Source organism: Prionailurus bengalensis, chromosome E2, assembly GCF_016509475.1.
Source record: "Prionailurus bengalensis isolate Pbe53 chromosome E2, Fcat_Pben_1.1_paternal_pri, whole genome shotgun sequence".
Taxonomy (NCBI): domain Eukaryota; kingdom Metazoa; phylum Chordata; class Mammalia; order Carnivora; family Felidae; genus Prionailurus; species Prionailurus bengalensis.
In genome coordinates, this window is record NC_057352.1 from 20,937,483 (window position 1) to 20,962,989 (window position 25,507).

General features: G+C 45.6%; 1 protein-coding gene across 1 annotated transcript in view; it reads right to left on the bottom strand.

The window, feature by feature from the left end:
- Positions 1–6,269, bottom strand: part of ZNF507 (zinc finger protein 507) — a 45,274-nt gene extending 39,005 nt beyond the window's left edge. Inside the window, exons 1-3 of the mRNA XM_043599117.1 lie at positions 6,092–6,269; positions 4,587–4,680; positions 3,104–3,226 (exon numbers count right to left, since the gene is read on the bottom strand). The gene's annotated coding sequence lies outside the window, so the exon portion shown is untranslated. The remainder of the gene's footprint in view (positions 1–3,103; positions 3,227–4,586; positions 4,681–6,091) is intronic.
- Between the last annotated feature and the right edge of the window lie 19,238 nt (positions 6,270–25,507).

Genomic DNA, 25,507 nt, shown 5'->3' on the forward strand with positions numbered 1-25,507 from the left:
CTGACCAGCTGCAGTGCCAGCCCTCCCGTATCTACTCTTGGCAGCAGTTAGAGCTTTTCCTCTTATTTTCTGCTCTTTCTGGCACACAAACTTTCTATATCTAGGGCCACATCAGGCAAAAATGCAAACATTTTACTCTCGGCTTTAGTACTGCTTCTTCCCTCCTTCTTGATACTCTGTCCAATGGGATCAGCTTTCGTTTCTTTTCCGTGTCCAACTGCGCTCGTGGCAGGGAATGCACCCAACAGCCATTACAACGATGACCACTACCCCAGCTCCCACAGACCTAGAAGTCTGGGTGACTGCGGCCCTTTAGCCGCTCTCTTCTCTAAACAACCTGAGGTCATTACCTCTCAAAAGACTATGTAGTTCCTCTCCATCTTTCTCAAACAGAAAAAACAGTATTTTTAAATCTCTACACTCAATCTTAAATCACTAAAGAGGGACCAGTGTGGGAACAACATGTTTCTTTAGGAAAATCCTTTGTGACGTCTTAAGTCACCTTATTGCCTGAGAATTCCACAATTTTTCGGCCAAGGGGAGCTGTGGCTGTTTCTGTGACTAATGATTTCACTTTAGGACCATTCACTTAAGGCTTTATTTCTTTCAGTTCAATTGTTAAATGGGAATTCGTTAAATCATTGTTAATAACAGAAATCCTTGAGCATTCAATTTCTTGCCCAAGATTTGGTGGTCTACTGTAGATCTAAGGTCTCCTCCTCCACGAAATATGACATCCATATAGGCTGATTGATAGTCCGCAGGTTAACGAGTGAAGATTTGCTCAACAGACTTTGCGTACCCAGAGGGTTACAAAGGTGACTCATGTGGTCCCTCTTTTACCTAATGACAGAATAGGAAAGAGAGCAGTGCAACTACTCCCTGTGGATATTTCAGTGCACACCTTAAAAAGAGTGTGGAATGAAGAGGAGGAGGAGTTCAAGTTATCTCAAGAAAAAAACTAATACAAACGAAACTGACAAAACATTCAGATTTGAAAAGCTGTGTCTGCTCAGGCATTAAGAGCTAATGGAAATTTGCAGCAGATGCTCCAATTTTCCCCGAACATTTATGTAAGTATCTCATTTTAGAGGCTGCATACATTTGGGGATAAGTACAGAAATGGCAGCTATAAAACAGATATGACAACATAAAATACATCAAGAAACACCTGAAAAACCAGTTTGGGTCCACATGGCAGAATCGATATATGAGTTAAATCTCATTAAAACAAAAGTCTCTCTTAGAAAGGGTTAGATGAACAGTTCATAATAAAGTATACACAGGGAGGAAGGCCTGTGACCTTAAGGCCAACTCTTTAAATTTTCACAAAAATTTCTCTTAGGCCACCAATGTGCATATATACGGGATCCTATGTCAAGTGAAGTAAAATTTATTTGGAAAAAAAAAAGACAGAGAGATGAAAATAAGGGTACAAACACAATCCCAGTGGCTCAATAATGACGACAACACAGATTATGATCATCGGCATACTATCGATGGCCTTCACGTGATCAATACAAGTACATGGTCAGGGTGGGTGGAGAGGGTAGGAATAAAGCAAGAATAGCAAATTTTGTAATTAAAGTTTAGTAATAAGTATCTAGGAGTTCCTTACACTATTCTTTCTACTTGTGTAAATATTTACAACTTTTCATACTAAAAAGTTACAGAAAAAATGGTTATGTGTCAGGGTGCCTGGGTGGCTCAGCCGGTTAACTGTCGGACTTTGGTTCAGGATGTGATCTCACAGCTCATGAGTTCAAGTCCTGAGTCGGGCTCTGTGCTGACAGCTCAGAGCCTGGAGTCTGCTTCGGATTCTGTGTCTCCCTCTCTCTCTGCCCTTCCCCTGCTTGTGCTCTCTCTCTCAAAAATAGATAAACATTTTTTACAAAAACAGTATGGAAAAAAATTTTAAATCACAGTACTAATGGTTTAAAACGGAGTTGAATAGATAGGACAAACATGTTTAGAAGTTAAAAAGAAGTTAACAGCTTTTATATACTGTAACAACAGTACACAAAGTAAAACAGAAGGCAACAGTCAATGACCAAATCCTAACAAACCGAAAAGCTAGTTTTGGTCTAGGAAAGTAAGCAAAAGGTTTTTGAAGAGGTAAGACGTATACTGTATTCTAAAAGACGGCCGCGCCAGATGTCAACCATTTGTCCCTCTGGGCTCACTGCCTACTTTCCTCCACTCTGCTCTCTGCCCCAGGAGGTATATTACATCAGTAGGCTCCTATGCCCTCTGGTTTCTGATTGTGTTATGCCAATGGGGAGCCATGAGAGGAGATCAGAAGGAGGCAGCATAGTGAAATCAGGATATTCATTCCCCTAATTCCCTCCCTCTAGGTCAGCTTGGACTGGCCATGTTTCTCAATGGAAGACCATTCTCTTCAGGCAGGGGGCTCTACAAAACTCTCCTGGTTCTGATACCTCTCTTCCTTCTGATGCTGCTACCTCCAGATAACTGCATTATCCTTGTGGTTTGTCTATACACGTCCAACGCCTTTATTATGAGTATTTTTGTAAATACGTCCTCCTTGAATTATCTTAATTAGAATGCATCGTTTTCTCTTTTGGAATTCTGTCAACACAAGGGTAAGACTGACAAGGAAAAGAGCCACAACATTATCACGTTTCCAAAAGTGAGAATAAACCTTCCATCTAGCAGTTAGTGAAAAGATCAACATGGCTGAACAAGAAGGTTTACAGAAAGAGTAAAGCCTAGAGGCATTACCAAAGTAGGAAGCTTCTTATTTGGAATCTTTAGACATAACCACATTACACAAAATATATCAAACTATTACAAATAAATAAATATAAGTTGTATCCCAAACCAGAAAAGTTCTAGAATCTTTCCCACTGAGTCTTAACTCTTTCCTAGACAACAGGACAGGTTTCTCTGGCCATCTGAAAGTAGAACCTTCCTATGGAATCTTTCAGAAGCTGAAATGATGTAAAGTGAAAAAGGAATTACCATGTATTTATATGGAAAAAAAACCCCAAAATAACCTTTCTTAGGCTTTTCTGATATTTTAGAACACATCTTGCTAATAATGAGCGCACACGATAAAATGAGATAAAGCACAGATGCTCACAGACACAGTTCAAAGCTCTGGCGCCTTGGTGCAGAGATTCCGAGTACAGTTCCTGGGCAGGAAAGGAGCTTGGTGGGGCCACGCTTGCTGCTTGGGTTACGTGCTGCCTCTATTAATGGCTCGCTGCAAAACAAACATTGGAAACTATTTTTGCCTTTGGTGTAAGACTGAAATCTTTAGATTTCTTTCAGTTAGAGAAATCAGGTTCTAACGTATGTCTTTCATAAAAGCAAAGTGGCAGGGGCTACCTGGGTGGCTCAGTTGGTTGAGCGTCTGACTCTTGATTTTGGTTCAGGTCATGATCCCAGGGTTGTGAGACTGGGTCCTGTGTCAGGCTCCATGTTCAGCATGGATTCTCTCTCTCTCTTCCCCACTTCCCCTCTCGTGCTCTCTCTCCCCCACCGCCCCAAAAAAGCACAAAGTGGCAGAAGGCAAACTGTAAAAAGTGGGGGAGACCTGTATTCCAAAGGCAAAAGCTTATAATTAATGTCTTTCCCAAGAAAAGAACCAAATTATTTCAGTTGTCTTTATTTCCTGATAATTACTACTAGGTTTCTTTGTATATCTAATTAGTTCCTTTCAGTTATAGAGTATGGTTATCATAAGTAAAATCAAGTTGAACAATTCATGTGAGCCTGAGTAGGGCTGGAGAAAGGCTGTAATTTTCTGTGCATGTGCAAAGGCAGTTCAGTGTTATAAAAAACCTTTTCTTTCAGACTAAAAATTTGTTCTTTCCCAACTAGGCAAAGATATGAACTGTTATGTCCCTGAATTGTAAACTGCCTACAAAAAATCACCTTGAGATTGCTTACACATTATTTATAGATTTATCTTATTAATGTCAGCTATGATTCATTTGAATTAAAATCTCCTTAGCTTAATGTGATTAACTGCCACTAAGAAAAATATAGTGTAAATATCGCAAGAACATGAATTTTATAATCTAAAATTTCTTAGCTGGCATCTAGCCTGGGAGAATATTCTAATTTGGCAGACCACGAAGACATAAGGTCTAACTAACATTAACCAGTATTAAGATTTAACATTTATTGAGCACCTATAATGTGCCAAGCACAGTGCTGGAGACTACACAAGTAAGAAGGAATCCTTGTCCTTGAAGTGCTCCCCATCCAGGGGGCAGTGCCTATGTAGACTTTGTGTATTATTCATGAATTTCTGGTAATACTAGCCTCTTTTTTGCAGGTAAGGAACCTGAGGATCACAGATGTAAAGCAATAACTGGTTTAAGAACTGGAATCCAGGACTATCTGATTCTAAATCCCCTTTCTTAATACACCAATTTCTTTCCTATATCTCAATGAGGACAAATACATAAAATCAATACTGAAAAGAATTGGCCCCTTACAGCCCGGCTATATCAAACGTTTTAGCCTGTTTGATCTTCATAACTCTGGAACAGGCCAGGTGGGTGTTACACAATTTTACAAATAAGGAAACACTCAGTGTGGTTTCAGTGACTTACCCAAGGTTACATGGCTGTTAAGAGGCAGAGCCAATGTCTTTCAAATCAATTCCTGAAATTAACACAGTCCCTTGGACCAATCTTCAGAATTCAGCTGTGGCCAAGAATGAAAGTACATAGTATCAAACATTTCTCTTTCTTGGTGAAACAAAGTAATGATTTCTTTTGGCAGTGAAAAATTCCCCAATATTCTATGTCAAAAAGACATTCAGAGGAATGTTCATGCAACCCAATCATGTGTTGCAATTTTACATAATTTATCTAGCAAGCAGACTTTACCACTTCGTACAAGTTAGAAAAAAAATTGCTCTGGAAACTTCTCTCAATAATTGTGTTTTGTTTTAGCTCAGAATTTAATTGACTCAAAATACTACTGTTTACTGATAACACTTTCTAATGAATAAGGAACAATAAATTGCATATCGCCATTTTAATCTTAACCCAAAATGCCATCTAAAGGATGATTTTGCAAGCACAGTGGGCAGGAAAAGATAGGACACAGTAGCTTGACCTATATATCTTCCAACGCAGTTTCCTGCTCTGGTCTTACATTTCTTTGCAGTTTCCTATACTAGCTAGGATGAATCTAAAAGATCAAATAAAGCCTATTCCTTTCACCTAGAATGCAGCTATCTTATCGATTACGGTTAAGTAAACAGTTCGTTGCCAGGGCAGAAAGCACGTCTTCGGTCCTCCCTTCGAGTTAATTTCAAACGAGTTGGTAAGGTAAAGGAATGAAGGGCCAGGCTCTCTCTTTTAATCAATAACGCAATCCAAACACTGAGTCAAAGCGGAGTACTGAAGAAAGTACAAGCTCAAGCAGGTGATAAATCCAGTAATTGCCTGATAAAAGAGATGCAGACTGATAGTAAATTACAGCCCACCACAGTAACTAAAAAGATCGCCTACGGGTTGGGATGACGGCCTCCGCCTAATTAATCATCCAAGCCTTCCACACAAACCATTCCCTCCGGATGCCCGTAGGTCTGAAGAGTGGAGATTTTCCCACTGATGTCAGTGATCGAGAGACCGGTTCATCGAAAAGGTTCGCAATAGGGTCAGAAGGCTAGGATTTTCTGCACTAGCTTTTCCTACATCAAGAATTGGTTAAAGGGCTGGGGCGATCGGGGGTTGAGAAAAGTAACCAACAGATGCGGTGAGGACCTAAGCGGTTGGCCTAAGCGGTTTCACAACTGCAGAGGAGAAGGAAGCAACGCCTCGGCAGGCCCGCCTGCAGACCAGGCTGGTGACAGTATGCGGAGAGCGGCAGGTTCCCCCCACCCCCCGCGGCAGGGCAAGCCAGGGGTCTCCGCAGGCCTCGCCGTGGGCTGCGTGGGCTGCGCAGAGCACTGGAAAGGGACGCGGAACTTGGGGCAAGTGGCGAGCCCCGGGCGGTGTCGGCCCGCTGAAGAGGAAGCAGGCGCCGGTAGAGGCCTGAGGGGAGGACGCACATGGCCGGCGGCGGCGCTACCTGCGGGCGGAGGGGCGGCCCCGGGGCGCTGTACCTGCGGTCGGGCGGCGGCTGCTGCTTCCGCGAGCCTCCTTTGGCCGGCTAGGAGCCCGGCCGTGCCCTCGCCCTCGTCCTCTCCCACCTCTCTCCCGGCTCTTTTCCCTCTTTTCCCCCGCTTTTCCCCTCCTCATCCGGAGCTCCAAAATGGCGGCGCTGGGAACGGATCACGTGAGCCGCGGGCAGGTCAGGTGACCCGAGTGGCGGGCGGCGGGGCGGGGCGATGCTCAGGCCCCGCCCATGGGCATCCCGGGGCTCTCGGGCTGGGCGGGCACGAAGGTACCCCAGCGGTCCGGGCTACCCAGTCTTGGGCGGGTACGGGTCTGGGTAGACGACCTCCCAAGGCCTCTCTGCGTTGCCCTCTCAATGGTCACCTGGGCCTAGAAGTCAGTGTCTCTCCCCACGTCGCCCAAATCTTCCGTGGGCTAGCTTCTTCACCCCATCCCCTCCCTAACTGGCTTTTCACCTACAGCACTGGCATTCTTTCAGCCTTATGCTCAGGAATATGTTACTGTGCTTGTTGGGCATGTTTTTTGTGGTGTTCTTGGCTAAAATGTAGAGGTCCTAGCTAGGTTTGTGACTGGACTTCAGGTGTGACTGGTGAGGGGCAGGGCTAGCCTTGTTTACTTGAGAGCGAGAAGATTTTCAGGGAAAGAATGCATCCTAGGGGTTGTGGCCTGACACAAGCTCAGTCTTTCTGAGGGCACATCGTGTTGATCGTTTGGCTCTTGTTTTTATGGGTGGCATACACACCAGGGTTATAAGCAGCCTTGTTTGAGTTCCACTGTGAACAGAGTAAAATACAAAGGGAGGGAAGCATTTCGTCCAGCTTCACAGAGAACACTGGACTGTTTGGTACATTAAGAACTACACAGCAGGGAGTTTGGGTCTGGACTCACTAGGTGGGCCAGGAGCAGTAGGAAGGGAGCAAGCCCAATGGAGATAGCCCTTCATTGTTCATTGAGATAGCCCTTGGGGACTTCCAGATACATTTAGAGGCTTTTGCAGCAAGCTGGGCTTTCACTTATCAAGTGGGAGAAATATCTAACAAAACTTAGTCACTGTTGAGACAGGTCAGTAATTCTTACTGTGTCTCAGGATTCAAATTCACCTGAATTGGGGGGTTGGGAAACCAGCAAACTTAGCATTCTGCTATTCTACAGACTCCTTTGCTGATTGGGCCAAAGAGCTAAGGAGAAGAAAAAATAAAGCGTTGAGCAATTTTTTTTTCAATAAAAGAGATTGAATAGGAGACTACCATGGAAGGGTGAAAGAAAAAAAAAACCAAGGAAAACCAGAAATACATGAAAAGGGGAAAGCGAGAACAAGCAATTAATGTGCAAATTTCTTTCCTTTCCTTGAGCTATACATATAATCTTAGTTTATAACCATCTGAAGAGGACGTTTTCTTCAGCAATAACTGTAATGTCCATGAATCTGGAAGTGGACACAAGTCAGGGAATTATTTGATCGGGGAAGAGTTTAAACGGAGGAATTGTAATCTAGGGAAAATAAGGAACTTCTAAAGAAGGGGAAGAAGATAAACTGGTTTGTCTGAAGTTTCTGTGGTATTCTTTTCCAGTATACGCCAGTTGTTTCCCAATGTCCCTCGTGCAGAGCAAGGTTCGATAGAACTTCCTGGCTCAGAGGTGTGGCCAGTGACTGGTGCCGTCTAATGAATTGCGTGTGGTGGATGTGTCACCCCCATCCTGGAGCATTTAGTTGCCAGTGCACTCACATCCAGGGCACCATTTTCCTGCTGCCTTGATGACTGGCAATGTTCACAATGGTGGCCACCCTAGCAGCGTACGTTCTAGAGTAGCGATGATGAGCTGAGCCCCCAGCCGCCCCGCAATGGATATGTAGGGTGAGGAGGTCACTGAGGTTTGGAGCTGTTTGTTACTGCAGCATGATGTAGCCACACTGCTGACTGGCATTCTTCCTCCCTACACCGAAGTAGCAGGAAGAGGCAGAACCAATAGAAAGACACCATTACAGTCAGACGGCAATGCTGATGAAAGAATTAGAACCTTCATTCCTGAAGACAGAGAAGATATGAGACGCAGAATCCAATAGGAAAATGTGGGCAACTTCAAAAAGCCAGTGGAGCAAAACCTCAGTAGTTTTCTTTCCTGTGCGAGAGCTCTCCAGAAAATTACAGGGGACGTTTTTAAGTCAGAGGACTGCAAAGACATTCAGAGGTGGTTCCATTGAACTTGTGGTCATCCCACCCAACTCTTTTGAGCACCTTCCACTTGCCACGGGATGTTATTTATCATGATTTAATTAACCAGTCCTAGTAAGATTTGGTGTTGCAGATAGGAAATTTGCTCACTCAGTTCTCCAGCGCCTACTCACTGGAATCGGATTCTGTCTCCAGGTGAGAGATGACCCGGATAACTGGATCTTATCTCTACATATCTCATTATTCCACTTTGTGATTGTTAATTAGTGGATGAGGTTAAAGGTTTTGCTTCTAACAAGTAGCCTGGGAAGTGACCAGGGAGTCTGCTTGACAACTTACACTGGAGCACCATTTAAACTTTGGGAGAGCTAAGGGCAGTGCAGTAGTGAGTTGCCGAGGTGATGACTGGTTGTAAACTGAGTGAGACACGGAACCCATTGAAACTTGAGGAGACAGGGGCATCTGCGTGACTCAGTCGGTTAAGCATCTGACTCTTGGTTTCAGCTCAGGTCAGGATTTCACGGTTTTGTGAGTTTGAGCCCCACGTTGGGCTCTGTGCTGACAGTGCCGAGCCTGCTTGGGATTCTCTCTCTCCCCTTCTCTTTCTGTTCCTCCCCTGCTCGCGTTGTCTCTGTCTCTGTCAACAATAAATAAATAAACTTAAAAAAAAAAAAGAATTTTGAGAAGACCAACTTGTTCCCAGCCAGGATACTTACAAAGGACACCTTGTCTTTGGTGTAATAAGATTAGATTAGATTCCTTTTGACAGGATTAATCGTGTAAGTCTTTGGCACAGCATAGAAAATTGGAGGAGATGTGTTAGCCTGTATTTCTTTTAGTCGTAATTTTTATCATGACCTTAAAAAAAATTCTTTGAATATACTGCCTCAAAAAAGGAAGGATTGTGGAGGTGTGGCGGGGGGCTGAGAGGAGGAAAAATCAGAGTGGTGGCGTGAACTGAGATAAACACAAACATTTCCCCTGACTTTCTGTTTAGCTCCACTGGGACCATGGGCAGGTGGGCTCCATGTTTCTGATGTGTTCGTCCTGCCCGTAAAACAAGTTCAATTTATCTTTTTTTTTTTGAGCTTCAGATGTCTGGTATATGGAAGTATGGAGTTTAATTATAGGAGTCCTCTGGATTCAAAATGGGACTTCATCATTAAGAATAATGGCAAGGCTTGATTTTATTAATGAATGAAAGGATTGCTTGATGTAAGTCAGAAGGAATGTAAGATTAAAAGACATGATAGATTATTATATATACAGCTGTCAGTAATAAATTAACATTAGCTCTAGGTTCCTTACACTTTGCATCCTGAATATACACCTAGAAATACTTCATAATTATAGTTCAGATCTCAAGAATCATCATAAATTATCTATCTGTCATTCATTCTCTGCTAAAAGCCAACAGACCTACATTATTTCCGCAGCACATTGACATCTAAAATCTCTGGTGCTACGAGGCACACATATTAATTTATTTCTTCCTGAGGACCTGAAAAAGCCAGATGGGTACCCAGTGACCGATGGTGGCTAGGAAGGATTGGAGGTAGAGGGGGGGGCATCTGTCATGAGAGTGAGGAGTGGCTCTGGCTAACGTTGTCCACACTTTGCTTTCGGCTCGGCTGTTTGGGGTCTGAGCCGCAAACTGGTTTCGGAGAGGCCCGCTGAAGGAGCTTCAGACTGCCCCGGCATCTAAGGCAGCCATGAGGTCCCAGTGGTGGTGGTGGAATTCGGTATAGACTTCCCTTAGCCCCTGGGACTGCCTTATATGCAGGACCTGGGAAGAAGGACAAGAATCAACGGTGGTGACATCTAGTGGCTTACCTGGAATGTGCAGTCAAGCCACAGAGCCCTCCAGTGGGAATGTCGAGCTAGCCCAGGTCCCACCTCCAGGCCCCTGAATCGGTCTGTGAGTTTGGTTTCTGGCAGAGATTGCCTGAATTCATGTTGATTTATGGTTGGGATCCAGGAAAGGCCCCAGCCGGCTGGGAGTGGAGGTGGAGATGGGCTGCGTTTGAGGACGTCTGGAGGCTCCTTCCAGTCTGGTCCGCATATGCACAGGCTGGTGAGGCGGCCCGGCGGGGCTCGATGGAGCTGCCGCGGAGCAGGGAGCTCGCCTCCGCCACACTGTCTCTCTGCTTCAGCGCAGACTGGGTATTGGAACGCTCAAGCAATTTTCAGTCGTCTTTGTCAATAAAGTCAGTCTCTTTTCCACAAGGGGAATGAAAATGAGATTTTGAGGCCTCCAGAGGGCTGTCTCCTTTGGTCACTTTATCTGCCCGGGAGCCTCAGCTGAGGTGGGTGGCAGTTATTTGCTAAGTCCAAAACCCTGTTGACAGGTAATACCACCTGCTTCTGAACAAGACGATGTGATTATAATAGGATACTGTTAAATTCTTCCCAGAGAAGCGGTTTCCTTGACGCGGTGACCTTTATTGATGAGAGGGGCAGAGGAAGAAAATGAAAAGAAGGGGAAGAAGATGAAGAAAGACACTAAGAGGAAAAGCAACTGCTAATCAAACCGAGAGGGCCTGGCTAAGGGGTAATCCTGTGACCTAAAAATGTGTCGTTTGTTACTTTGACAGCTCCTCTTGAGGTGATAGACTGGGGGAGGCCACTGGCATCGTCATTAGCTGGCTGGGAGTTCCGCGTCTTGCTTCCTTAAGTCATCAGTACGTGGACGCCCATAGATAGCGAGTAGTCTACCTTCTAGGCCCTTCCAGCTCTGAGCTCCTCACGTGCTGGGCAAAACCAAGCATAAAAAACATCGTTTAGTTTTTGAACTCCTGCGATGTTTCTTTCATCGATGAAGCGACATGAGCGGGAAACCGAAGATGCACGTGGCACCCGGGGATGGTCTACGCTGCAGTTCTCATGCCCTTTCTGGCCACGAACCTCCAGCAAGTCGTAAGGTTGGGAGGGCCCGGTGGAAATCTGTTGTGAGTTCGAAGCCACACATCCAGAATCAGGCACGAGTGGGGCTTCAGTGCACGTGCCAGCTCCGTCCCTCTCTCACAGGCACCTCTCCCTCAGCTCACACGTCTGGGCCACACAAGGAGGGAGATCCCAACGACTGCCTGAATGGGGTGGGGGTGGGGGTGGGGTGGAAGCTTGAGCTAAGTCTATGAATGGATCAGCTTGGTATGTGGAAGGAGATGGACCGACGTGGATGGACGTGTGGAGTGAGAGTGGGCACTAAGCGTCTGTCTGTGTCATGGAGACAACCCTGCCTGGCATGGAGGCCTGGCCATTGAGGGGCAGGGAGAGCTTTGGCCAGAAAGGCAGGCCGGGGCTGGGGCTGGGGCTGGGGCTGGGGCTGGGGCTGGGGTTAGGGCTGGGGTGGGACTGGGCTGGGGCTGGGGTGGAGGTGGGGCTAGGGTGGGACTGGGGTGGGGGTGGGGCTGGGACTGGGGTAGGGGTGGGGCTGGGGCTATGGTGGAGGTGGGGCTGGGGTGGGGCTGGGGGTGGGGCTGCGGCTATGGTGGAGGTGGGGCTGTGGTGGGGTGGGGGTGGGACTGGGGTGGGGGTGGGGCTGGAGCGGGGGCTGGGGTAGGGGGTGGGGCTGGGGCTAGGGTGGAGGTGGGGCTGGGGTGGGGCTGGGGGTGGGGCGGGGGTGGGACTGGGGGTGGAGCTGGGACCGGAACAGTGGTGGGGGTGGGACCGGAACAGTGGTGGGGGTGGGACTGGGACTGTGGTGTGAGCGGGGCTAGGGCTTGCCCAGGCAGAGACAGGCATCCGGCAACTATGGAGGGCCCTCCTGGTGCAGGGCCCTGTGTTATGGACTCTGCTTGTCTTATTTCGCACATCTTTGTGGACTTAGCTCTCTGGTCATTAATTACATATGTAATCCCTGCCTTACCATCTGTCTAGGCTGGTGGAGAATGAGTTTCAAGAGCCCAGGGATCTTGCGAGTCTTGTTCACTGATATTCCCCCCTGGCGTCGAATAGGGCTGGGAATATAGGTACACTGAATAAGTTTTCATTGATGGGATGAAAAAGCGATTTCACTCAGCAGACACACTTCTAGGCGTGGACTTTATTTAAGGAGCTACTTGAAAGCAGTCTTTTGGGAAGATCCAACATCAGATTGAGAACGGAGGGCTAGGAGGTAGAAGAAAGATGGCATCCAGTTAAGGACCTGAGAGCTGGCCTCAGAGAAGCCCTAGGAATCCAGGCTGTAGCCTGGGTTTCACCCCAAGCTTCAAAACCCGTTAGTGTTCACTAGCTGTGTGTGTTAAGGCAAGTTACTTAGCCTCTCTGTGCCTCTCTGACTTCATCTGTAAAATGTGGGTAATGACACCGATCTCCTAGGGCTGTTGAAAAGTTTAAGGGGCATGATGTATATGAAGCACTGATACACTTGACCCATAGTAAATGATTAACAGATGATACATACTATTTATTTGCTTATTATTTTTTTAAGTTTATTTTTATTTCTATTTATTTATGTTTATTTACTTTTGAGACACACACACATACACACACAATCAGAACACACGCAGAATCTGAAGCAGGCTGCAGGCTCTGAGCTGTCAGCACAGAGCCTGATGTGGGGCTCGAACTCCCGAACTGTGAGATCATGACCTGAGCCAACGTTGGATGCTCAACCGACTGAGCCATCCAGGCGCCCAGCGAGAAATATTATTATCGCAAAGGTTCAGATTGGAATGGTACAAAATGGAAGGGAGAGAGGGAGACAGGGACACTGAGCAAAGAACATGTAGCTTGTGGGGCTAATTGGAAACAGGGTGCGAAGTGGAGGGCCCGCGAGCATCTCTGTTCATTCAGTGTGCCCTCGATGGGAGGCACAGACAGCTCTTGGCTCCAATACCAATGACAGAGGCAAGCACAGAAGTCAGGGGACACACGGAAAAGATGAGGCCAGAATCATCCAGCTACTCTAAAATCAGCTCATCAGTTGTGGAAGTTGATGTGAGCCCAGTTAGTCATGTCACATATGACTACGTGGGTTTTAAGCCTATTTTTCCTAAACGCGGATTTTCTTGGCAACTGAATGCGTGCTAACACCCTAAGTTTTAGTTACATTTTGGTTAAGAAGTCCAGAAGACTTTGGACTTGGCTTTGAAAAATTGAAAGTGAATTGAATTTGCATTATTTAAATGGCTTATTCAGATTAACACTGCTATCTCTTCAGATTTAAAATTTCAAAGACTCAAAGATTTGATATTTTAGCAGCAACAATGACATCTAGGGGTTGGTTTCTACAGGTTTAATCTTAGATATCTATCCTCTGCATTTTGAAAAAATAAGGGTGCTAACATGTTGATTCAATCCAAAATGTCTGGACTGTGTGAACTTGGTTGAGGGCTAGGGCAACATTGATGGATCAGAGAAAAGAAAAATCTGGAAGTGGTTTCTGCTGTCATCTAAGAAAGCTACTTTCCTCCTAAAATTGCAAAACCTCTCATTTTGCTTAATATACTCATCTATATATTCATTTCCCTCCCCGCCACCCCCCCCGACCTTTTCACCAGAAATATGCCATATTCCACTCTTTCTGTGGATGACAGAATTGCCTCTTTGCATGGAGAGGGGCTGGGGTCTCAGGTTCTAGCTCCTTCCAGTTTTTTCCATTTCCTTTCGTTGATGAGCCAGTGGAAAGAATTTTTGACAGTTCACCTCATCTCCACCTTATGTTTTTACCAGATTCTTTTAAATGAGGGCTACATCATTCTCTTGACTATGGCTTTGACTGTTAGATTCAGAGGCAGCCTTTTGTCTGTTGTCAGCCAGTCAGTCAGTCAGTCAGTAAACTAATGCTGTTGATTGAGCACCTTCTGGGTACGGTCTTGTGTGCACGCGCGTGTGTGTGTGTGTGTGTGTGTGTGTGTGCGCGCGTGCCCCACTGGGGTTCAGGTGGGAATGAGAGGGAACTGTAAGGCAATATACATAGGTTTAAGCCCATGAAAAGCAATTTATTTAGAGGACACCAAACATACATGTTAATAGGAAATAAATTATACATGAAAACATCTATGAACATACTGGAAAAATTCACAAATATTCAGATGATATTTAAAGTTCCTTTCAGCATGAAATTTCTGTGATTTTTGTGCAGATCAAAATTAGTACCCTGTTATACTGATGCATAATAATGTTGGTGTCAGCACAAGAATTATAGTTTTTTTTTCTTTTTTTTTATGTTCGACTGAAAGTAATGCAAATAGAACCCATTCCTTGCATGGGTACGAGTTGACCCTCAATGTTACCAAGCTGTAAGGGTCATTTCTGGTTTGCAGGATTGTACAGAGTGGCCTGAGGATAGTGAGACCTAACTGTACCCCTCTGGGGACAAATGCCCCACCATTTAACTTTCTGATCATCTTAAGATGGGCCAGGAAATCCTTTTAGTTTCCACCCCTGCTGTTGTCCTTTCCTTTTCTCTCCTTAGCATGTCTGCCCAGTTTCCTGCCTTAGCCAGCAGACTGAACAGAAGTAATGCGTCGCCAGGCTGTCAGTGTCACCTTCTGAACAGTTCTTGGATCTTTCCCTTTCTGGTGGTGTCCAAAGTCTCCAATGTCTTCTAGCAAAGATCACGGGCCTCTGTGGTCCAGCCTGACATTCCTGCATTCCTGGCCGCAGCCCCAGCCTCAGCCCCTCCCCCCCCATTCCTGGGGGTGCTTTTCGGTTTCCCAGTTGCACCAAGCCTGGTGTCCTCCTCCCTCTTCCCAGGCCTCTCTTGGTCTCCGCAGAGAGCCATTTTCTCAGGCAAGCCTTCCCTGACCTCCATGACCAAGTGAAATGCCTTTGCCCTCCCTTTGCTGACTTGTGCCCTCTGGCCACAGCTCCTACCATGGCTACAGGGTATCTGCGTGGTTATTGCATCAACGCCAACCCCCTTCCATGAATGGCACATTCTGTGAGGTCAGCTGATGCGTGGGGTCAGCGAGGTGCCTGGTGCTGGTAGATGCCGATGAGGAAACAGACAGTGGATGGATGAATGAGTGAGTGAGTGAGTGATGAATATAGGGGGGTTTGTCTTAGGTGACTGAGATCAAATCACTCTGTGACTTAGTGGTTCAGGCTGCTGTAACAGAAACCATAGACTAGGAGGCTTATAAGCATCAGACGTTTATTTCTCACGTGTCTGGAGGCTGGGATGTTCCAGATAAGGTGTTGGCGGATTCAGTGTCTGGTGAGGGCCTGCTTCCTGGTTCATAGACAGTTGTCTTCTTGCTCTGTCTTCGCATGGTAGAAGGGGCGAGGGAGCTCCCTGGTGTCTCTTCTGTAAGGGCACTAATCTCATTCACGAGGGCTCCACCCTGGTGACCTCATGACCTCCCCCAAATCGCACCTCTTAATACCATCATCTCGAGGCTAAATTTCAGCATATGAATTTGGGGGGTAACATGACGTGCGGTTTGTAGCATTGTGTCTGATTGTGTCATCTGTGTAGATGACAGACAACATGGGTTACGTTTCGGTGGGTTCTAGGACCTACTGAGGAGATTTTGATTTAGACGAATACTTCCAGTTACATTACTGGGCCCTAGTGTTGAGTATAGGAAGTTCCAGTTCTTTGAGTAGTCTCATTAGCCAGAGGTCCTCCTGCACATTAACACTGAAATGATGTACAATGAAAGATGGGGCGCCTGGGTGGCACAGTCGGTTAAGCATCCAACTTCAGCCAGGTCATGATCTCGCGGTCCGTGAGTTTGAGCCCCGCGTCAGGCTCTGGGCTGATGGCTCAGAGCCTGGAGCCTGTTTCCGATTCTGTGTCTCCCTCTCTCTCTGCCCCTCCCCCGTTCATGCTCTGTCTCTCTCTGTCCCAAAAATGAATAAACGTTGGGAAAAAAAAAAGAAAGAAAGGGCCCCTGGTGGGGCCCATTTTGCACTGATGGAGGAGTTCGTCTATGTTAGCTGTATGCTCTTATAATCCAAACCCAGGCAGAGCCCCAGAATGGGGTTGCCCTTCTCAGCTCTAGGCAGGAACTGTATTCCACTCTCCCACAGAAGGAATTTTCTGAATCATTTGCCTCACTATCCTCAGGTAAAGTATAGTCTTGATGTTTAATCTATAAGGGAAAGATTATCAAGTGACATCTTGATCTGGAGCAGAGGTTTGTAATTTGTAATCTAGTTTGAATGAAAAATAGGAATCAACTCAAGGAGACCTAGTGTTAGTGCCCAGAGACCTCTCTCGAGGTATTTTTCTAATTATTTTTTGTACTTATCCTAGATTCCAAAGTCGAGAGAAATAGCAGAACATGGAGCACAGATTCTGGGCTGGACTGTCTGTGTCTCTTTCCTGGCTCCCTCACTTACTTAGCTGTGTGACCTTGGGCTTATCACTTTACCTCTCTGTGTCCTAATTCTTGGTTGCTAACAGGCAAAGAATAACGTTCCAGACCCACAGGCCAATCGTGTGGGTTTTATGGATGAATACCCTGGAGGGTCGTTTGAATAGTGCCCCTGCAGAAAGCACTATTTCAATGCTAGCTCTGATTATTCCTTGAAAAGTGGTAGGAGATGTGCTTTTGCCTTTTCCAAGGCAGGGATTGGATTTGTGGCTTGCAACCTCTCTCATCCACTTGTGCAAGTTCTAAAGCACCTAAGGTGTATTCAGTGCTGAATAAGATGCCATGGGAAGCATCCCTGCACTTGGGGATGTTATGATCTAGTTGAGGAGAGGAGGGCCCTCTAACCACAACTGCAGAATGTACCGACTTGATTCATTCATTCAGCGAATACTTCTTGGGCGCCTACTCTGCTAGGCACCAGGAATATGGCGGTGGGAAGGGTAGACCAGGTCTCTGGCCCTGTGGACCTCAGAACTGAGTGAGGGAGACGGAAGCAGACAGGTAATCAGGCAGACCGGTAGGTAGCATGGCTGTGCTAGGAAGGAACCAGAGCGGTGAGGGGGGCGGGGCGGTGGGCAGAAGGTACGGAGGCTGGGAGTCAGTCACTGCTTTAGAGAAATGGGGTATTTAGGAGAGGCTGCCTGGCGGAAGGCGAGAAAGATAAAATCCAGGAATTGGGGGACCACAAGGTGAAAGAGCCCAGGCCGAGCTACATCCAGCTCAGGAAGGCCGAGAGGCAACCCAGAGAGTCTGGAAGAAAATGAAGGGCATGGATTGGCAGAGCGAAGGAGGAAGGCGTTCACTCCCCTCTGGGTGGGACCCAGAGGAGGGGCCTTCAGGTGGAGCAGGTCTGCTTATTGAGTGCACCCTCCCTTTCGTGAAGGGCGTGGTGGGGACCGCATAAGGTGTCTACTGCTCATGCCCTGGCACTTGCCATTTTCTGCAGCCGGTGCCATGTCAAGCTAAACCCCTGCTCTTCTCCCTCTCAGTAGTGGGAGGCTGAAGCAGGTGCGGTGACGCCAGCCGAGAGCCCAGGAGCAAATGGGATTTTAAAGTTGTTAGGGCGTTTTGGCATCCAGTTCCCCGAGATGAACAAAGTGTCTTGTCTGGTAATTGCAATTAATGGTTCTGCTATTCAAGCATATCCGTCAATAAATCTCCTCTAATAACCGATTGGGCACAGTCGTTGCCATAGTTATGTCTCTAAATTGAGCCCAGGGTAGTTGGCCACGACACTGACCTTACTGGGGTCAGGCCTGCTTCCTGACTGTATGACTCCATATCCCAGGAATTAAAGTTACCCTCCAAATGATTGGCTTTGAGCCAGCTGAAAGACAAGCTCAGCCCCTCTCCTTAACTGCCTGGAGATTTCCTGTAAATCTCTTAAATGCTGAATAAAAGTCTTCGAAGCCCCATACCGTCAACAGTTGTAGTAATTAATCCTGTCCAATCCACTTTTGTACAGTGACGGGATGTAGTCAGCAGGGGGACCACACGTCAGATCTGTGATCACTAGTGTTATTTGTGGCAGGCCTCACCTCAGATTCCCTGGCTGACGAGGTCAGTGCTTCACCCTGGAGTCCTTGACTTCCCTTCTTCCCTTCTAGAGCATTCCTTCCCCCAACTCCAAGTTCTGTCTTCAGGAGCCTTTGACTTCTCCCATGGGCCGTTATTCTGCAGCCACCAGGCTGGCTCATTGGTTAAGGGCTCGGATTCCTGAGACTCCAGCTGTTACTTCAGAAACCAGATCTGCTCCTTTTCCTCCTCAACTCATGACACACCTCATGTCCTCAGGAGATCTTGGCTTTCTAGAATGCCATCTCGAAACCAAGTTGGGAGCACCTGATGTGGTGGGGGTATTTTTAAATGTGCCTATTTATATATTCGAGTTGATTGCAGGTAATTACATAGAAGATGCAAGAAGGGATCTGGAAACAGAAACACTCCGTAAAAGGGTCTCGCTTCATTTATATCTGTGTAAAATCCCCGAGGGAAGGGGGGAGAAAACAATGGAACCTTCTTTCCTGACTCTGGCTGGGCCCAAGGCTTGACTTAAGCTTTCCAAACTCTTGTTTCCATTTCTTTCCACGTTTGCTTCCTCCCCTGCCTTCACTATTTATCTCAGAGTGAATGCTAGAGACTTTTAGAGCTGAAGGGCCTCAGAGACCTGAGGGGCAGGGAGGTGGGGCCACCGTGGGGGCTCAAAGAGCAGATGTGAGGCTCTGCACAGGTCCTGCCCCGCCTTCCTTCCTGGGGGGCTCCCTCTCACACGGCAGGCTCAGCGTGTTCACCCTCTCTCCGTGTGTCTCTGTGAGGACAAGGGAGAGGGATTTCCATATGGCATCCCTTTTTATATACCCCCTGCTTATCATTTGGCCTATAGCTTTTCCATAACCTCCGAATATAATAAAAATGATGGTGTCTTTTAAAAATGGGTGATGTTGGGGCACCTGGGTGGCACAGTCGGTTGAGCGTCCGACTTCAGCCAGGTCACGATCTCGCGGTCCGTGAGTTCGAGCCCCGCGTCGGGCTCTGGGCTGATGGCTCGGAGCCTGGAGCCTGTTTCCGATTCTGTGTCTCCCTCTCTCTCTGCCCCTCCCCCGTTCATGCTCTGTCTCTCTCTGTCCCAAAAATAAATAAACGTTGAAAAAAAAATTAAAAAAAAAATTAAAATGGGTGATGTTTGCAAGACTTGCTGCGTTCGTGCAGGAACACCCCTAATCTCCTGAACATTTCGAATTATTACCAAAAGAAAGCTAACCCGCCCACAAGTGGCTCTGGATGGGAAATGTGCATGCTTTTAAAATGCTGCCACTCCGTGGCTTAGTGTTTTGATGGATGTTTGATGAAATTTGAGTGATTAAACAATGTCAAATAGAATTCTGGCTTCCCTGTTAATGATGTGTCATTGAAAGGAGTTGTAAAAATAGCAAGAGGTTTGTTTTCATAAAAGAAGGAAAAGGGAAGGCAAATTAAATCCAATAAACCCATGAAGCTCAACGTTGGAGGCACCCACTTCCTTTCTTTGCCTCTCTTTTCTCTAAGCTGAGGGCTCCACACTCAATCAACTGAGGTATCGACACGGCCAGCCAGTTAGTACAGGGCAACCCCAGTCCGTATCCGAGAGATAGCAGGTGGACGCCCCACCCCATTGCCTTCTCCCAAGCTGTGAAATAGCTCCAGGTTTCCAGACTCTGTCCCAAATGTGTTTCCTCTGCATCCTGGCCAGGGCTGTTTAATGGGCTGATAGAGTGTTCATTGTTGCGGTACCTGGGCGTAGGGAAGGAGCTAAATGCCCACAATTCTCTGCTGAACTTTGAGTTCCAGTAGAGGGCAGATGGCCTCTGGGGCCATTCACCGCGATGCTGCTTCTTCACCCTGTGTACCTTGAGTGCACACAGCGTGGACCTGGCAAGCCCAGTCATGTACTGGCACCGGGAAGGAGAGGGCTGGCTCTCATCCTCCTCATGTTGGGGACCATGGGGGACCAAGGGGGGGAGAGGATCCCTAGAAAGAGACAGGAATCACAGAGCAATTGAAATGAGAATTGTCTAGAAGAGTCAGAGGAGAATGAAAGGAATGAGAAGACCAGGGAAGATGGCAGGTTTGGGCTGGATCAGAGCAGGGATCAATGAGGGGGAAGCAGTGCCTCCAGCAAGCCCCTGGCCCCAGTGCACCTTCCCTTAACCGCCCTTTCCTTCTGGTTCCCTTTCTCCCTCTCTCCTCGCCCTGGGGGCCTCCTTTGTCTTTTCCTCCTAGTTTTGGCTTTCCTTTTGAAGTGCAGTCTAAAACAGTTTTTAAAACATTTTATTTCTATTTACACATTTCAAGTAGTTAATACATAGATACAGTATAAAATTCAAGACAAAAATGGGTACAAAGTGAGAATTGTCTCCCCTGCTCCTGTTATTAGCCCCCCCCCGCAATTCTCCCACGAGGGAACCATTGTTAATGGTTTATTGTATTTTTTACAGAGAGATTCTAGGCAAATACACACACACACACACAAAGCATACGGCACATACAATTTTGCACAGGGTTTTTTTTCCCCTACTCAACCATATGATGTTGGAAATCATGCCATATTGGTATGTATAGAGCGCCTTGTTGATCTCAAAGACTGCACAGCATTCTATTTTATGGATTTACTATAATTTACTTTACAAGTCTTCTGTTGATGGACATTTAGTTTGTTTCCAATCTTCTGCTGTAATAAATTCCCTCGTACAGACATCTTTGTGTCCGTGTATGTATATATACGAAAAATAAATTTGTAGAAAGGGGATTGCTGGTCAGAGGGTATATGCATTTTAAAATTTGGGAAATGTCACCACATTTCCCTCTCTTCTAATTTACATACCACCTTGCCAAACCAGTGTGATCAAAAGTTGATCTTTGACAATCTGTTAGGCAAAACATGTATCTCTCTGAGTGAGTCGGCTCATTGGCATTTCCTTCTCTGTAAACTGTTTGTTCATGTTAAGGGTAGTTTTGATAAATCCACTTGGAAGAGACTCAGGTTCACAGAGGTCACCAACTGGGAAAGATTTAAGAAGGAGCGGAAAAGAGCCACGTGAGCTTTATGGAAGAAAAATAAACTCAAGGACTGTTTCTTTTTTCTAAAGAAACCACTGTGTCTAGATTATGCCCTGTCAATATGCCAGTTATGCACAGATGGCTCTTCAGTTTGATGAATTGACATTTCTTCCCCTGGACTGTGATAGAAGAGCCTTCCCTCTCGCAGACCTGGTACTCACAATGCCATCCTCCCATGGCTGGAGGATGTTTCCGTTGCAAATTGCATATAAAACCCATTGTTTCACTGCAAATAAAAGTTTAGATTTACTGTGACGTGACCACAATGTGATATTTTCCTCCATAAAGCCCTCAGTTACTTACTTGCATTAGTGCATTAGACGAAGCGAGCCACCTCGTTTTCAGTGAGTGACCTTGAGGTGGCAGCAACATTCCATTCCATTCTGTGATGCACCAAGTCCATTACAAAGTGAAAGTAAAAATGGCAATAAATCAGAATAATACTGATTGTTATAATTTTATTATCGGAGCATTAAGTCAATAAAACTTATCTGAAATGTCATTTGCATTGTATACAATTTTTACTAGTCATCCAGTATGTCTTAAAAGCATGTTTAAAACAACAAAATGAAGAAATCGGTGATAAATTCTGCAAAAGCTGGAATTTGTCTCCTGTTCTGGTAAAACTAAATTCTCTCTTGATTCCTTGAATTGTAAAATATTCTTTTTCAGGCTTTTACTATACCGTGATGCCTTATGTCTGCCCAGCTGTATTTAGTGCCCTATTGTCTGATTACTTATTTTCCTGCAGGTTGTCTGGCCCTTTTTCATTTATGATTTTATATAGGAAGGTCATCTAATATATGGTATCCTTTCAGGAGAGGAGAATGTGGTTGTTTTTTTAAATAATGAGGAATAATGAAACTTATTTATGAAGGAAGTCAGAAAAATTTATTGAAGAATCACTATAAGAGAAACATGCAAATTAAAAAAAGCTGCTTAATAGCATATTCATTACCAGGGAGCTTCCCAGTAATGAAATAGTTGTGTAAAAGGCAGGATATTAGGTGATGTACTATTGCTTATATCAGGTACAATACATGATTGCTATGCATTTTTGTCTTGTCAATTGCTATTAGATTATCATAGTATTACTGTGTAATTGCTGAAGATGCAAGGCACTAAGAATGTTTAGGCCTATGTTTTTGCAACTTCTTCTTTTTCTTTCTTTCTTTCTTTCTCTCCTCCCCCCCCCCTTTTTGTTTTGCATTTTATGCCATGGGTTACTGACATATAAGTTACAGGAAGTTGGAAACATCTGAATGTGTTCCTAGTTGATAACATTAATGATGTTGGTCTTGGTCTTTGATTAAACCTTTTTTAAGCAAAGGCAAAGTTGAGGTCCTCTGCTGCAGTGGGCAGACCCTGGGCTGGAAGTCCAGAGGCTTGGATTCCCCCTTCCAGCTCTGCACCATCCTGTTTCATAGCTTTAGTTAGTAGCTTGGCCTCTCTGAACTTCAGTTACTTCGTTTGTATCATGAGCAGGCATTGGAATAAGCGCGTATATGCAACTATTCATTTGCTCAACAGACATTCATGAGTGCCAGTGGTGGGTTGGGAATTGTTGGGGGATGTGGATCGTGAGACGAAGGAGACACAACCCAGGCTGTGAGGGTAGAGGAGCAAAGTGTATAAAGAAAGCCTCATAGCAAGTGTCATGCAGGGTGTGGTGATTGGGGTCTCAGTGGGTGATCATGGCTCATATAACAGAACTGAGCACGTACTCTATATCAGGTGCTTGGTGAGTGCTTTACATGTGTTATTTCTTAGAACCCCCTCCCTTACCCATGTTGCAGAGGAATTATGATTATGACCATCCTCATATTACAGGTGAAAAAAACTGAGGTACAGAGGATTGAACCTTATCAGGGACACAAAGTGCATAAATGATGAGCTGGAGGTTATACACAGGCACTCCTCATCCACGTGCCATACACATGCGCATGTTCCTTCCCTTATATTCTTGCTCAGAAAATGCCCTTTGTCTAAAGAATATGATGGACGGCTGCCTCATTTATTATACAGCACTCCTAGAGAAGGGGCAAACATCCTAGACAGAGGGAAACTGAAGCACTGAGAACAGTAAACAGGAGTCACTTTGGCCTTATCTGGGGACTGGGTCATCTGTTAGGTCCATTCTAGCATGACCCTCTGGTTATTGGCTAACTCAGAGCGGAATGGAAGCTTAGAGACCTCTCTGCTCGGAATTACTCGTGTCACTTACAAGTGGAGACAAGTAGTGGTTAGAAACAGGGCTCGCAAGTCAGACTGGCTGGGTCAAATCCTGGGGATAAGTCACTTAATGTCTCGGACCCAGTTCATCATCCCTACAATGGGGATACCAATCAGGGCTTCCGTGTAGACTTGTCTGAAAATTAAAGTGGACAATCCTAGCGATGGCTCAAGCCCAGAGTCTGGCATGTTACAAGTGCTCAATAAGTGTTTTCCATAACTATTGTTATTACTGATGGTCTTTTCCTCTTGGGCAGTTGGCATAAATAGATATGTCAGAGGAAATCCAAACCAAAATTAAATTAGAAGCTCAAATTTTATCCAAATGCAGCTGAGACAAAGATCAAAGTAATGTATAGTTAATGTAAATAATTGAGAAATGCCTTTTGGTAATGGCAACCAGCATCGTGAATCTCAAATAAGTTGATTATTAGATAAGATACTTATTCATCTTTCACAAGAAGTATTGATTTAATTTTGGTGACAGCATCAATTTGAGGGGGCTGATTGAAGATGTTGGAAAATATTTGTGTGAAATGGTCTAACAAGACAAGTTCTTTGAATTGCAGTGACAGTGGTATGTATTTATAAATTTCAGGATTGACCTGCCCCCTGGATGCTCTGGGAGCTGGGAGTCTGGCCATAACCCAGTCCTATTTGTATTGGACTCCAGGGCAGCCCTTGTCTGTCAATTTTCACAAAGCCACATATTGACCTGATAAAGTTTATGTTATATGTTATGGAACCATCTCACAAACACATCACCAAACAAAGGTAAGTCCCAAGTGACTTGCTAATACTGGGTTCTTTGAGAGGGGAAAAAGGGAAATATCATCTTTTGGAAAGTGACTTTGTTTGCCTGAAATATTAGACCACAGATATTAGATCACAAAACACGTAAAAACAATTCACGGCTCTCCAGGGCACAACTTCTCCATATGCACATGTTGGTGTAAAACCAATGAGCTCTGCAACTTCTGGGCTTGGCCTAAGGGGCCACAGCGATTGGGAGGATTGTCTTGCTGTCCCGGGATCAGAAATTTCACTGTGATCAATTGCCAATGTGAGTTTAATCAGGCACTTGGGGAGGCCCGGTGTGTACTTCCTGAGCTTCCTGCCAACATCTTCTAGCTCGTGGTCATCTTTCTGTTTTTGGTAGTTGAAAGGGACCATGCATCTTGTCAGAAAATCAACGGATGGTTTGACCTCTGATACTTTGAGGGTGTCTCATACACACACACACACACACACACACACACACACACACACCCATGTACACTTACGCATATAACCCTCTCAAACACATGTGTCTATGGGTGCACACACGTTTTTCCTGTCTTCTCCAAGCTAAGAAGGCCTTTAGTTTGCATTATAAGCCAGAAACACTTGTTATTGCCACCCAAACCTTTTATCATGGGCACTGAATTTCACCCATGGATGGAGTGTTGCTTTTATCATCTTCTCTGAGCAGTCCAGTGGTTCTGATTAGCTCTATGCAGTTCTCACTGAAGTAGCATTGCGGCTGACACTCAGAACACCAAGATTCATCTTTCATAGAGACTGTGATCACCCGTTTCCTTGCCCTGACCTTGTGGCGAGGAGGTTCGAAGGTGAGCTATTTTATGCAGTAAGTTTCCCATTGCAAAAGGAGCAGGGACGCCCATTACTGAGCACTTGTTGATATCAAAGCTAATGTGCACTTTTCCCTTTTTTGGAAAGGGGTGGGAGGAATGCGGGGAGGAAAACCACAGACCTTTTAAGTAAGTGGCATGCTCTGATGGAGCTTCAGGGAGCACGCTCAGGCTCACTCTTGGCTTGGTTTTAAGTTCATTTGGACCAACATGAGAGAGTCTGTGAGCAGACTACTGCTGGGGATGGCGCTTTCTCTGTCTCCTACACAAGAAAATTCCTACTTTTCTAGTGCTTTCACTAGTCACAGGATGACTTTTCTTCTATAATCAAGATTAATGCAGTCTGATGTCTTTGTTCCTGAATTTTTACTCGTTACTCTCTACGCCACCGTCTCTGGCTCAGTCTGCCCCAAGCCAGACTCCCACATGTCCTCCTCACT